The sequence below is a fragment of the Dreissena polymorpha genome, chromosome 2, assembly GCF_020536995.1.
Source record: "Dreissena polymorpha isolate Duluth1 chromosome 2, UMN_Dpol_1.0, whole genome shotgun sequence".
Taxonomy (NCBI): domain Eukaryota; kingdom Metazoa; phylum Mollusca; class Bivalvia; order Myida; family Dreissenidae; genus Dreissena; species Dreissena polymorpha.
The window spans coordinates 11,227,161-11,242,715 of NC_068356.1; the positions used below are offsets into that span (position 1 = coordinate 11,227,161).

General features: G+C 34.2%; 1 long non-coding RNA gene across 1 annotated transcript; it reads left to right on the forward strand.

Annotated features, from left to right (window-relative positions):
- The first annotated feature begins 1,729 nt into the window (after positions 1-1,729).
- Positions 1,730-3,348, forward strand: LOC127865869 (uncharacterized). The gene is made up of 2 exons (XR_008042805.1): positions 1,730-1,839; positions 2,313-3,348. It is a non-coding gene; the product is annotated as an uncharacterized LOC127865869 (long non-coding RNA).
- Positions 3,349-15,555: the final 12,207 nt, after the last annotated feature.

Sequence of the window (15,555 nt, forward strand, 5' to 3'; positions counted from 1 at the left end):
TTTGTCTTTGATAAAATGTGTCAACGGCATGAAGCAGGATAAATCGAATACATGGTTGGTGCCGCTAAAGCTCGCCCTATTTTCTTTTTCTAAGCCTCACCGGATAAACTTTCTCCATCTCGGCACCAACCATGTATTCTCTATATCTCTAAGTGCTTCAATTTTTAATGAGTCAACTTCAAATAAACAAACATATCGGGCGCTGTGAACTTTATGAATCTCTTTTTTCGTTACACATGTATAATTTTACTGGGCAGAATAAAGTCCACAATATCACTCGGAGTCGTGTAAACAGTCAATACTTTACAATAAAAACACTTGAAAGATACAATTTCTACTGATATTGTTTTGACGGCTGCTTGTATTAAACCTGCTGTTTGTGCTCATTATTATTAGGCGCCGTGGATGGAACAAACGCACATCTGTATGTAAGAAAGCTTAGATTTTCAGTATACACTTTTAGTTGTCTAACAACTTCTTCTCTATATGTAAAACGTCCGTTTTGTATTGTTGTTTTAAATCAATTTTATTTTATTATATCATTTCATTGTTATCTGCTTTATATAACGCTGCATGATATATTTTTATATCATGTTTAAAAGGAACTTATTATATCAGTCGTTGTTTGGAGGAAGTTCATATAACTAAAGCGTATAACATACAAAATATTTTTGATGGTAAACATTAATCAGATTAATCAAAATAATTACATTCATACCAATATCAACCCAGGAAACCCGATGCCTGGTGAGCAGCGTAATACCAATCGAGCAGCGCTGCGTATTTACGCATGAACTAACATAGGGTAAGTAAATTGGGAAAATAAAAAATGTTCAAAGTCCAACTTGAATCAACTGTGAATTCACATTGATAACAAAGGTATTGGCCTTCATGTAGAAAAAATCCTGACAAATTTTCTTTAAAAATAGCGAAATGTGGCTCCCTGAAGTAGAAGATGAAGCAAAATGGGCCATGTTCAGGCATTTAGGGGGAAAATACTGCTTTAATTTGCAAGCCCTTACAATAATTAAAGGATTTATGCAAACTTACACATGTCTGCCATAACCTCTCAGCAGGGTTTCTCCAGAAAACTATTTCTTGTGGAGAAATTTGCGTTTTTAATGACCATGTTGAGGAAACATGGATACCAAATGGAGAAGACAAGGAAACCTTATGCGAGCAGCGACTTTATAATTCTTTCTCGTGACAAAAAAATAATTTCCAGCCATTTTGTTGCAATATCTTTGCATTGTAGAGACCTATAGTAATTGTATGTGGGCACATATGCCTACAAATGTACTTTTAATACCTTATATATTATCAATAGTGCCTTTTCAACATGCTCCAGTTTTATTTCTTTTTTCCAACACTATTTTGGAAAATATAAAGAAAACTTGACTACTTTGTCACATAAATTTATTGGTTAGGTACATAGAATGATGTGTGTATGTGGGGGTTGTATGTATAATATATAATTGTGGCGTCTTCTGGAATTTGGTACTAATTCTGCAAGCGTCATAATGAGAAAAACTCATTTGAAATGACGTCGCTTAACTTGTGCTTAATTTTGTTTAGATTGCCTAATGTTTTCTGTGATTTTACTGTTTCGCGTATTTAAGTAATATAAAAATCGGCACAGACTGGCCATGGAAGGAATTGTCTATCAAACAAATAGTTGATTTTGACCTTTTAATTTCAATGAGCTGACTTGTTACTCCCCTTTTAACGAATTTGGTCATGGCGAGTTTATAGACACAAACAAGACTTGAAAAACATGTTGATACCGATTTTAGCTTGATGCTATTTATATTATTTGGATTTAACTTGTCTGTGCGCAAGGTAAGTGCTATTCTTTTAATCAACTTTACTTTTTATGGTTAAATGTACAAAATAATAACACACAAAAAAAACATATTTTCAAACGAAAACGAAAGTAAAATTGGCGCCCACAGGGACCTATACAAACAAATATCGTTTGTATAGGTCCCTGGCTACCATGACCTTTCGAAGTTCCTGTGATGTTTTGTTTACAGTTTAATTTAACACATGAAGTTCGACACTGTTTTCTTATGGTTGAACGAGAAAATCAATCTGGTATTAATGCTTTTTTTTATAGATATTTCATTCCTAAATTTGTCTATAACAAAATTACATTTTTGTTTTGAAGAAATTACCTATCTAGAAATTCACCTACAATCATTGTCTGTTGCTGCATTAGTAAAATGTGATATTTTATGTTGCCAATAGATAAAGTATAATGAATTTTATTTGCATAACTTCATGACTATTGATTACATCTTATTTTTGTTCAGCACAAAATAACATCAGACAAGCCAGCTGGAAGATTAAAAGCCAGACTGGGTCTCTCTGCAGACGATCATGATGATGTCAAGTTATACATGACCTTCTTGAGAAGAAGTTTGATAAGTTATTAACACCACACCACCAGTAAACAATAAGCATCTCTGCTCAATGCCTGTGATATATTAAGACGAAGAAATGGAACAGTACTGCGCAAAAGCAACTATTCCTGTCTATTCCACTTGCAGATGTAACAAACCAAATTGCCAACCAATACGGGACTACTAAAAGCTCATTTTACAGCTAGTTTCTGTAACAAATTAACAATCACGAGCAGTCTTTGATATTGTGCAATGGCAATGATAGATTTTAGAGTAACTATAGCACTCATGTTGATGTAATTTTTTTGAATGTAGAAGACATTTTACTTATACTCACTTTATTATGCACTTTTAATAATTTATATTCCAATCCACAATAGCGGCTTAAAGTGATATTATGGGCATCTAACAGTTTATAGGTGTCTATCGCAACCGTTGTTTATTTTTGGTGTTTTCACTTCTGTCATATACACTTATATTTGTTAATGCAGCATCAACATACTAAAACAATATCCCGGAAAGAGAAAAATAATGCATTTGAATATCAACCGTACTTTCGTTTGACAACTGATCATGTATGTACGATGTGATTCTAAATTTAGTTTTAGTGCAGATTCGTTCATACGACACAAAGACACAATTTTATTTTAAGGATCATTTCGGCTTACAGGACTGGGTGGGTCACGTAAGAATATCGAATATAAAATATATTTGTATAAACAACTGGTAGCAAGATGAGTTGCAAATAATTGGTCAGTAACCACATTTTAACTAACTCGTTTGACCTGTTAATTCTTTTCAGCTCAGTTCAACAGTGAAAAATGCCCATAATATCTCTTTAAAATAAGTGCATGCATTTATTTATTTTTAATTGGTTACCATGTTAACCACAAAGTTTTCATCATTGTCATGTAACTAACTCTGTAATATATTTATGATTCCTGAATGTTTTGTTGTTTGATAAGTTTTATGATAACAATTTGTAAAATTGACCTTTGACCTAATGGCCAAATAATGTAGTGTGATAATGTAGAACTCATTGAGGTCAGGTGTATCTACATAGGAAATCTGAAGATTGTTTATGGAAGCATTTTTGTTCTGGAGCCAACATTAAGTTTTCTATAAGAGGTTGAAGTGACATTTGACCTTGTGATCTGTCACTGGATTTGACCTGTACAACTCATAGAGGTGCATCAACATATGAATTTTGAATGCTGTATGTGGAAGCACTTCCATTATACAGTCAATGATAAAGTTTTTTATAAGAGATCAAATTGACCTTTGACCTTGTGACCTAAAACAGCGTGTGACATGTGAATGTCATCAAGGTGCATCTACACTTGAAATTTGAGGGCTGTAGGTGGAAGCAATTTAATTCTGGAGCCTATGCTACATTTTTCTATAATAGATCACAGTGACCTTGAACTTTGACCTAGTGACCTAAAAGACGATGTAGTGTATAAATAAAGCTCATAAGGGTGCATCAGCATATGAAGTTTGAAGGTTGTATGTTCATTTGTTCAAAAGTTATTTCATGAAAATAAATCGAGACAGACGGACAAAAAATCGGAACGGACGTGACGTACTGGGACAGGGACGGATGGGACAAACTGATTCCTATATAGCCCCCAAACAGAGTTTGTGGGGGTATAATAATGGGGGGGGGGGCAACACTAGCATTGTGATACATTGTAATTTTAGCACAAACTGGCAAACGAGTTAGTAATTAAGATTAAACTATCAGCTTTACATATCTATTAAAAGTGGACATAGTATAACCACAGTATATATCAGACAAAGGATTCAAGTTTCTGAAATGATGTCGGATGAAATGCAAAGAATATCATAAAATGTATTATAAAGCATTAAAAGTATATTTGTAGGCCTATGTGCCCACATAAACTTACTATAGGTCTCTACAAAGCAAAGACATTGTAACAAAATGGCTGGAAATTATTTTTTTGTCACGAAAAAGAATTATAAAGTCGCAGCTCACATAAGGTTTCCTGGTCTTCTCCATTTGGTATCCATGTTTTCCCAACATGGTCATTAAAAACGCAAATTTCTCCACAAGAAATAGAGTTTTCTGGAGAAACCCTGCTGAGAGGTTATGGCAGACATGTGTAAGTTTGTATAAATCCTTTCATTATTGTAAGGGCTTGCAAATTAAAGCAGTATTTCTCCCCTAAATACCTGAACATGGCTCATTTTTCCCGATCTTCTACTTCAGGGAGCCACATTTTGCTATTTTTTTAAGAAACATTGTCAGGATTTTTTCTACATGTAGGCCAATACCTTTGTTATCAATGTTAATTCACAGTTGTTTCAAATTGGACTCTTAACATTTTTATTTTTTCGAATTTATTTACCCTATATAAGTTCATGCGTAAATACACAGCGCTGCTCGATTGGTATTACGCTGGGTGAATATTACATTTTATCCACAGAGAGCAGCACATAGAATAAAACCAAAACATTTGTTTTTAAATATTAAGAGTGAATGTGCTGATGGTCATGAGGTCTGACAGACTGACTTTTTTTAGACACGCCTTCCTATGCAAATGTCAAAGGTAAAAAAACATGTAAACATTTCAGCACAAAATATAAATAAACGCACACAAACGCAAATAAAATATAACAATAAAATAGTAGCAAAAATAATTGAAAAGAGTTATTGATTAATAATACAAGCCAATGTAATATGCATTAATTTATGGATTTTTAATACACAATAGTAAAACATTTAATAATAAAATTCATTTTATCTATTCAGGTAACATTTTCCGTATGCTACAGTTTGACAATTGTGCCGCAGAAATTATGTTTATATAGTTACATATAATTTCTTTGGATACACCGACAAGATGTTCAAACCTGTTGGCAACATGTTCCGCTGTAACTTGCCATTCTTTTCCATATGTGTCATGCATAAATTAAATCATTCAGGAACAACGCCATCATTCCTCAGCTGAAAAAATGAACATTTCTTTCCACGCACACCATGCAGTTGCACGATCACAATATCCTTGCAAAATAAATCCAACACATGGCATGTTTTAAAATCTGTTCTGATTGTACAAGACCTAAGTATTTACACACAACCACACCGAAACACGCTGTGAATTCGCAATGTCTAATGAAAACATCACTCAATTAATTATTCGTGGAAACACACTTCGAAGACGTGAGCGACAGGTCTTGACATATTAAAAACGCTAATAAAGTGTTACTTTTGCATGTTGTATGTATTTTTTGATTTCTGCTTAAACTTGTGTTGTGTAATAAAAGAAACAAAAGACTTAACCAGGATATACAATTCCGCTAAATGGCGCTACTTTTTGTGTTGAGAAACATCTCTATTTTCCAATACATGCATACGCCTTAAATGAATGCATCGGCAGCCGGGTGTATATTTCTTTTTTTTGAAAAATAGGGTGAATGGTATGAGTGGCATGATAAACAGAAAACCAGGTTACTTGATCGTTTTGTAGTATATCAGGCTCGGCAAGCCTCGCCGTTATTATATTCTAAGGATTGTCTGATATATTTTAAATTATCATGCAGTAACCAGTTAATCTCTTTATGAAATATGAGGGTTTTTTTAGTCAGACGTTTTTGAACATTGTGGAATAGGACTCAATACACGTCAAACGTATTATTAAACGTAAGGCATAAGTGTTGTCCTTTAAAAAGCTACTTTTTTCGAGTTTACACTAATCAACCTATTACTTTTTTGCTATTTTGCAGAGCTACGCATGTTTTCTATGAGAGTCTGCTCGGGACAAGAACAGATTCGAATGCACCGTACAACAGTATATAAAGCTGACTTAAGTTGCCATCGCTCTACAAAACGATTTCAATCGGATAGGCTGTGGAAAAAAAAACACGAAACCATATCAAGCAGCAAAGCGATTTTATATTGCATTACACGACAATAACATACCGTTAAACGATTGCACATTGGATTACACTACCATAAAAAGCAACTTATTGCTGAAGCGTTTCATAAAAAGACCAACACAAAAAGCAAAGAGGATCAACATTTCAAAACAATACCATAGCAAGCTAGCGTTAATGCAGATGCCGATCCTACAACTCAGCGCAATTGATTTCGTGCAACCAACACTGAGTTTAGTCAGAGATGTAGAACACACAATCAGCGATCGATCAATGGTGAACGAAAACCTTAGTTCGTAGTTTAGATGGAACGATATATATGTAACATCGCGCAATTTTAGGAAAACAGTGATTACAAAGCCTTGGTAGTTCACATATAAGTTACTGTACTCCTATACTTATAAAGATAACATAATTTGAATGCAGTAAGTAAATAACATATACTGACCATTTACTTGCATGAAAAGGTTGTGTTATATAATACATGTTTCTTATAAAACAAACAGCTAATAAAACGGTTCTTGTTCCACTTGTTTAGTTTTAGAACACTCGTTAAATCACAGAGTAGTTATGTATGACATTTTCCAAGAGGTTGCATCGTGGACTTCAACTTATGCCTGCTTCAAACAGGTATAGAAACACGAAACTTACCTGATCAATTTGATGATAAACCAAACTCATTGTTTTATAATTCGATTAAAAGCGATAAATAAATTAAATAAGTTTTTTAGGTGGTAAGAATAAAATGATTCATAAGACTTATTATAAAGGATAACTAAAATATGATAGGCAACAAGAATATTGGTGTATATGCATTTCTAGTAGTCATTGAGTACCTCTTCAGTTGTGCGATGCCGCATCAAATTTCAGATTGAAAATAGGACTTTTGTTTCAAGATTATATGATAGTATGTGTTGACATGAAACACACGTAACGTTTTGATGATATAGTACGTAGCTGTTATAACTAAATAACAAGAGTTCAATATACGGTTTAACATCCACCAGTTTGCCAATTTTCGAGAAGAACTGATCAGGTCGCACTTGCACAAAATCCAGGCTGCGTTATGAGAAACGTCATCAGATTGGCAATTACGATCAAATTATGGTTGTGATCAGAAGATAATATCCTGGAACATTTGATTATTTGTACAACGTGTCAACTGATTTGTAAGATGATATGCACGTGATGTTCTTAATCACATACATATCATTACATACTTTGCACGTTACACACTTGGTATAGGAGACACCAGTTGCAGACCTAAACTTACACCATTAAACACATGTACCATTGGAGGCTTTTTGTCACACTTTTAAGCTGGAGCCTGTTGCTTTAGATAATACTGACCCGTTATCTTTAACCATAAATTTTAAAAGCATTGAGGTTATCCTTATTGGCACTCAATGACAGGGATCATAATTTATAATGTGATAAAAACCATAAACTGTGAATTTATTGTTTTCCTTTTAAAGATAATTTTAATTGCATAACTACTTGAAATTATCAAGTGAAATTATAACCATAATAAAGCAGATATTATAGCGATCCGCTTACTTCATCTGCTAGGATTTATTACCGTAATCCGGTTGTAAAAACACAGGTGTGATTTGTCATGTGGTTAATGCAAAAAAGATAACTTGCGATTAAACGCAACTGTCCAAAAATAAAGGGTAAATCCTAATTTTCGATAAGTGCAGTGTCCAACAAATTAGAGATATAAAAATCTTTAATTACGCGTCAAAAAGATGGTTCTCAAAAATGTAGATTGTCCTCAAAAGAAGGGTAATTATTGTATATGTGAATTGAAAAACTGTTGGCTTACATGCTTTTACCTCATTATTAACAAAAATGCCTTAACTGTAAGTCGGAAACACTAGTAAAAGTGTATTAACAACAGAGTTTTTTTTTGTATTTAGACGATTCTAAATGATCATAATTAAACACAGTGGCTCTGTCTGAAAAACGATTAACTGTAATTTAGGTGCTCATTTTTCCATATACGGCTTTACCACATTTTCTTGGTTTTGAAGCTTAGTTAAATTGGCAATGGATAGTACTACGACTAAGCTTAGGAAGAACGGATCATGTCCTAACGTTTCATTGACCTTAACTGTTAGCCCTTCTGTTTTCCAAAAAAACGAATGTTACGCTGATATCATCACATCGTCTGATAATATTTTGTTTAATCAGCATATAATGATAACTCCTCTATTTCATCAATAAGAGAAATTATCGCACGTTAATAACAGAACAGAAACTACATGGATAAAACTGAAGCAATATCAAAGTCGACGAAAGAGTGTGTTGCGTAAACAAATCGACATGACACAGTAACGTAAAATTGGAAGCCGAATATAAACTGGATTTTGGTAAACGCTTTCTGAAGTAGAGCTGAAGTGCATTTAACAGCAGGATATGCATTAAGTTTCTTTCATGCGTGATTCCCCTTGTTAAACAAATGTGCGTCATGTGCGTGACGCATTATACGGGCTACTGTTAACAATACTAACTTTCAGATGTGGTAAACACGTTATAGTCAAGATAGCGACGTTCATGTCGAGACATGTATATTCCGCCGTTTAAAACCTTATTACTTGTATTATTGTTTTGAATGCCGCTCACTTTCCAGTCATATCAGCAAGAAAGTAATTAGCGTTTATTTCGTATTAATATCCGCTATATATCTCAATCTTACTCGTTACGAATTTTCTCAGCGGGAACACAACATTGCAGCTCCCGCTAAGAAACTTCGTACGTTCATTTAAAAATGTTCGTACCAAAGTAGCTTTAAAACGGAATTACAAAAAGGTAGATCAACCGGCTATTGGATGAGTCGACGACTGGTTTAACTTACAAACAAATTATTTGAAAACAAGAGCTGTCACCATATGATGACTTGATATAAGTTATGAGCTTTTTTCGAAACCTTAACGCGGACCCTTAGTTCAAGGTCAAGGTCACAGGGGTCAAAATTTGTGTGCGTATGGGAAGGCCTTGTCCATATACACATGCATGCCAAGTATGAAATTGCTATCTGAAGCGACATAGAAGTTATAAGCATTTTTCGAAACCTAAACGCAAAGTGTGACGGACAGACGGGCGGACAGACGGACGGACGGACAGTCCGATCACTATATGCCCTCCTTCGGGGGCATTAAAACGAGCAAATGGAGCAAACGATCAACGGGGCGACAGATTAATAAAACTTTGTGCAATGGATCCTATTAGCAATGGGACGACGGAATACCCGTTAAATTAATAATCAAATCAAACCATTTTTTAACATGTCTTGTTTGTCTTTATTTCTTTTCAATGTATATATGCTTCATACATCGACTCACTCAAATATAATAATATAAAATAAGCTAAAACATGCGAATAGCAAACTTGAACTATTGTTATGACCAAATTATAAAAATAAAACGTTTCATCTGTAATAGAGAAAACGTAGTTTCAATTAAATCAAAGTACATTGTTCTTAAGTTGATTCTAAATTATCATTCGTAATCATATCGCGTTTCAGATTTGAATGATGCAATTGTTAGATGGTCATTAAGACGATTGTTATTCGTTGCATGCGGTTGATTTGGTCAAGGCAATTGTTGGTATGTTACGTGTCGATGGTTTGTGCATTGTGTGAGAGTCGAAGCCGGCGAAACCATTGTAATGAAAAGAAGTAGTAGGTCGTATTAAACTTGCTGGTTGCGTTCTATAAACAAGTGCAAAGCAACTTATTAAATTGAACTATAGCAACTGCAACTTCATATTTTATTTGTTAAAAAAAATATGCTTAATACCTACACATAAATGAATAATACATGAGCATCAACACAATGGGGTGACCAATGTTAGGACTGGAATTCTAACGGAATGTTTTCTGTTCGGTCCGACAAATTTCTGGCTTTTTTAAGTATCGGAAATGCCCGTCTACTTTAAAGATGAAACCTGGTAATGATTATAATTAATTGTTATACTAAATACTAGTCTGATATTTTGGTATTGCATGTACATGTATAACCAGTTGAACACAAAATTAATGATGGACGATGCATCGTCATTTAAATGTGTTTGCATGAGGCTGAGATCAAAATTCCATTCATAGCTTTGCTTTCAAGTTTGCACAATTGTACACACAATGAACATTATATTCTTCAATATTTTGTGAATGTTTTTCAATATGGTTTTGGTCTTTATCTTCGAACCCCTTAGCAATCAACAATCTTTCCTTGAATTCGATATACAATACTTGTAATATACATGTAATCAGAAAACGTTGCTGCTAGAATGCTGGAAACGGCGCATCATGAAACTATTTTTTGTGAAGGCTTTTAATTCATTCTTTCGCATATAAAATGTATGTTTGCAGATATAATTATGCTTTTTTATAAAACGGTTAGTGTTTTTTTCTTATCGCGTGTCTTTGTACAAATCACAGTTTACAAATCTATTTGTTTAACCAATATAGGAAATGTTGGTGCAGACGTAATTATAAACATTCAGCCTTACAGGAACTATGACGTTGTAAATGGCGTGGAGTGTAAAGGGCCTTATATTTTCCACCTAATAATATTTTTTTTGAAATCCCCTAAAATAATATTTAATACAATCAACATTAAACACAACACGTTATAGTAGACTCACTTTAGAATTGGTATTAATTGACAATATACAATTTATTGAATAATTTTTTATTTTCTTTTTCTTTTTCGCAGCTTTCAAGTTTCATTTAAATTGATTTGAATTGCAACTGTAGTCCTTAATGATCAGCATTCGATTATTCATTCCTCCGTTACTTGATGGCCTTTCCGGGGACATAACCAACGATCCCGCAGTCTGGATCAAACCCGGAATCTTTATACTCACACTACGACGATTAATTATGCGTTTAGTGTACGTGTTTACGTTTTAAAGTGCCAGTAGAATTAACAAACCCTGTTTACACAGGTCTTATTACCAGACAATATGGCAGAGCTTATTAAATCGACCTTGTCAACTCGATGTTGCATGTGTATGTGTATATGTTTTAAGGTAAAATGTATTTCAAGTGTGTTGATACACGTGAAATGTGATTTTACACGAAGACTAGTAAATAGCGATCATCCTAAATACGTTAACCGCCTATATACCTCGCAAACTTCGGTAATAAGGGGCTTTTAATGTTTTCTTGTTAGTACCAATATTCAAATTGTTTAATTAATATATTTACTAGTTTATGTTTTGCACGATTCTGACCTGCATTGTCTCTTGCTTTACTAGTGTTGTTTAAATATTTTTTTCGATGTGCATATTGTTATATCCCTGATTTCATATCGATCACCGTTATAGCATTTCAGGCAGTTTTTGCACAAACTCAAAGTCACTTTTATTGCGAACCAGATTTGTTACTCACGGTCTTAAAGTACATTCTTTTTTTATCTTGAGAATTAAACAAAGATATATACATATATCGATTTTGTGTATTTTATGTACTATGGTTTCGAAATAATAGGATAATTTTTAAATATAAAACGTTCATTTATGAATGGACTAGGGTCATCGAATCTGTTTCCATTGTTTCGGTACCTTATGTCAGCTGGACGAATACTTCCTGCCATATCCCGCGAATGTTTTTTAACATGTAATCAATCATTAAGGCATAACGGGAGACCAAAGATAGTAATCCCACTCTTAAACACTAAACAAAAAACAGATAATTTATTATTGTTGACCTATTTGGTCTTTGTCTCTAACGTTATTTACTTTTTGTTTAAACCTAATTATGTTAGCTCAAAATATAAGGCTTATTGGAAATGCTCTCGAGTCCTTTTTCTGGGACTACGAGAGGCGCCCAGATTAAATTTGAAAACAACTAATGACGCAAACTAAGAGATATGAGATCCATGACATGCGTAACTAAGCCTACACCTTTTTGGCCACGATTTAAGAGTCTTGTTAGTAATATGTTGGTCAAGTTTTCTCCACTCGTCCTTAAGAGCTTTTTTAAGACCTATAACAGAGTTAACGTTGCGCTTCTGTAGACGGCGTTTAAGGATTTCCGTAATACCAAAGTCCAATGAAGCAGCATCTAGAGACTATGGCATCCATTAATAACGATAACGATAAAGTTAACTTTCTCGTTCTTAAGAAACTGGAGGGTCTATTTCGATGTATGGCTTGATGCAGTGTCCTGATGGAAGACCATTGACTTCCGACCTTCTAGAAATAGTTTCGGAACCTCATTTCGAAGAAACGGCTTCAATACCTTATTGATATAGAAATTGATATTAACTTTAGTTCCTTTGCTGATAAAGCGAATCTCGGTTTTTCCGCTATTAGAGACACCAACCCATGCAATAAAACCCTTGGCGAAAGAGTCTCGTTTAACGAACTTAATTTTGTCGCTAACTGTTTCGCCTTTTCTCATATAGCAAACTTTGCGTCGCCCGTACGACCCATCTAAATAGAACATTGCCTCATCAGAAGTAACAAAGTTCCTCAATCCTCCACCTCTTCACTTCATGTATAACTGCCATGATATAACCCTTCACTTCTTAATTTGAGGCAATTTTCTGGTTAGATGGGTCCGGAAGGCAGCATTGATATTTTGGCGTTGGTGTCCAATATTATCACGAATGTTCTTGATGGAGCCCAAGGAAATCGAAAATCCCATTTCTTTCAACGCATTTTGAATAATCCTATATATGTGTTTAGTCTTCAAAAGTCCAACAACTACCCCTTCCACGTTATCACTAATTTTTCGACGCACCATGCTATAAATGACGAATATCAATATTGAAACATAAAGATTATGATTGTACAAGATAGAGTAAAAGAAATTTACATGGGTTTTTCATGCGGTACGGTCTAAACTTGTATTCAGATTTTGTTCAAATATAATCTGGGCGCCTCTCGTATAACCGGTACTTGGTGTGTATGGGGGAGATCTTAAGAACGCTCCCTCAGTGGGGATCGAACCAATGAGCTGGGTGGACACCATATCCACTACGCCACGGCAACGTTTATAAATTTAGCATACATTTATCGAAGATATCTATGCAAATTATGCAAGCATGATTGTGTTCCTTTGAGAACTCTCTTTTTAACTCTTCTTTATTAAAATATGACATGATACATTTTCTCGTTAACAAACAATTTTATCCGCAAACATTGCAAATGATTGGACATGTTAAATTTTTTTGTCAATCCCGATCTTTATCTTTTAAGAAAGACATTTATAGATCCAATAAAATATGTTATGTTTCAATACAATTCTGAAAATCGGTTTTGTAAAAATAACGTTCTGATATCATTGCAACTAGCCGGTAAAGTTGATTTATTGAATATCGTCATAAAACGTCGAACCAAACAAAATGTCATTGAAGAACATTATTATTTTATATCTATTTCATTGGCAATCGTGAATAGTTGTCATCAAAAGTATGACTTAAGCAAGGATAATGATAAGGTCATGGTAGGTATCTTCGGCGACTTTTTTTTGTAAAAATGTACATGCAAACATGTCAATAGATAAGACGGGGTAATCACGTGATGATCTAAAGGAAGTCAAGATGGCGTCGTCCTTGCCGAAACAGGTAATTTTATTTAATTATTTAATGCCGCTCACTTTCCAGCCATAGCAGCCAGAGAGTGATTAGCGTTTATTTCGTAGTAATATTCTCTCTATACCTCGACTACGCACAATTTCTTAGAGGGAGCCTTTTGCCATGTAATTTGTGATCTTTGCTGGGTTTCACTTATTGAATTACTCTCCTGCATGCAACAAGATACATATTTATATTTAAAATCCGTATACGAGTATTCTTTTTATGTTTATATTGCGGTCTGGTTTGGAGAAGACGTCTAAAACCTGTTATATAAAGATTCATGAACCAAAATTGTACATGATCTAAATGGGTTTCAGATTTGAAATGATCAAAAAGGGGACCCGTTAATAGGAAAACTGAATTTCAATTTGATATTTATCATTGTTGAGCTCGTGTAAGTCACTGTATTCACACAGGTTGCAAATATATATGCTTGAGCGCGTGTGTGAAAATTGGTTTGTATTTAGGCATTTATATTATACGTATAGTATGGCAAAATTGAAATGTCGCCCTTAGTTGTTGATTGATATGGCTAGGTTTTGCTACACATATTTCAGGTAATGTTAAAATGTAAACACGTAAATGCTGTAAATAATGAACAGAGTATGTTTTCAAATATTAAACCAAACTTTCCAAGCGAATATGGAATCGAACTCAAACACGACGGGTCTTTGGACTGAGTGTGGCCGACAGTTCCAGTCAATGAGTGGCTTCAGGCGTCATGTAACACAAAGGACAAGCCCCATACCGGTGTTGCGGGAAGATGTTTTTTGACAGGGTCAAACTAAAAATTAACATATATTGCTAGTAATCATATGAAAAAGATCTCGATGTGTTGGTGCCTTGTAACCTTGTTATACATTAGACAAGTTGCTACCAACTCTATTACTATTATTACTTGTGGATATGTTGTTTGATGAATATTGATGAAATTTTTTTTCGTTGTTAAAAGTCTATAGCCTTGTGAGCTTCATATTTATCTTTCAGAACAGTGAGTGGTTTATAGGCATACGTTTTCACAAACGAATACAGTCAGAACACAAGCTAAATAAGCTCGAGTAGTTGAAAATCTGACAACTGCTAACTCGTTATATCTTACATTCTTTTTGTTTTTTGAAGAAATTATATTCACAGTGAGGCGGTCCGCCAGGCATGTTTCCAGCGTGGAAAACTGTTTGCGACACGCCAACAGGTAACATAACACGTGGCTGCTGTGCACAATTCAAATCCATGAAATTGTATGTGCGACACGTGTTGCTCAAAGTACACGTCGAAACAATGCCTCCAGGATGACTCGGCTAGTGAGTTCAAGGTTCGTGCAGCGCCTGCCAATGCGGTAAAGAATATACACATCTACCCACATTTAAATAGGTAAAAACAACAACAATAAAGCACTAAACATATGTGCCGATACTGTTAAAACTATGTACATGCATCTGTCTTCATTTATGTTGACTTCTTCTTAATTAAGAAGCTCTTATATATTGTTTAATGTTATTGAAAATTGTGAGTATTGTTGATCTCTTATACATTGATTTATGCGATTTAAAGCTGTGATTTAAAGTCAATCTCATTTATATATTGATTTAGGTTTTTTGAAACTGTGATTTATTGTAATGTTATACAATTGACAATCAACAATACTCAAATATTGTTTGAGGTCGTGTCGA